Source organism: Cariama cristata, unplaced genomic scaffold (assembly GCF_000690535.1).
Source record: "Cariama cristata isolate BGI_N322 unplaced genomic scaffold, ASM69053v1 scaffold21942, whole genome shotgun sequence".
NCBI lineage: Eukaryota > Metazoa > Chordata > Aves > Cariamiformes > Cariamidae > Cariama > Cariama cristata.
The window spans coordinates 3,833-4,388 of record NW_009605819.1 but is presented as its reverse complement, the minus strand read 5'-3'; positions in this window follow the sequence as shown (position 1 = coordinate 4,388).

Sequence of the window (556 nt, the reverse complement as noted above, 5' to 3'; positions counted from 1 at the left end):
GAGTTTTGTCATTCCAAATGCCAGCCCCTTGCCCCTGACGTTTTGCTCTATTTTTGTTAACAGGTTTTATAAAAAAAAAAAAAGAAAAAAGAAAAAAAGGAAACGTTTTGTACAGTGGGTTTGTATTTGATTAATATATTGAGTTCCTCTTACTGCACTCATTGCCTCAATCTATGCAGTGGATCATGGTGTTCTCAGAGGGCTGGCTTGGCCCAAGCTGTTCTTTTTATATGGAACCAAGTTTTTTTAGCGTTAAGTTTTTGACAATCAGTTGATTATTCCACCCCCCCCGCTGTTTTACATAATTAGCGACTCTTTGTGAACGACAGGGAGGCAGAGGGGGGTAGCTCTGCCCCCAGGAGCCTGCGGGCAGTGGGGTCAGTGGGCTCTGAGCACGCCGAACCAGTCAGCGGGGCACCGAGAGAACTGGAGATACTGGGGAGTGAGGGGACCACAGCGCTGGGGCTGAGGGGACGGTGCCACCACCCACCGAAGTGCCTTAACCCTGCTGGCCCCCTGCCCCCTCGTTCCTTGTGGCCCGGCCGGAGCAGTTGCA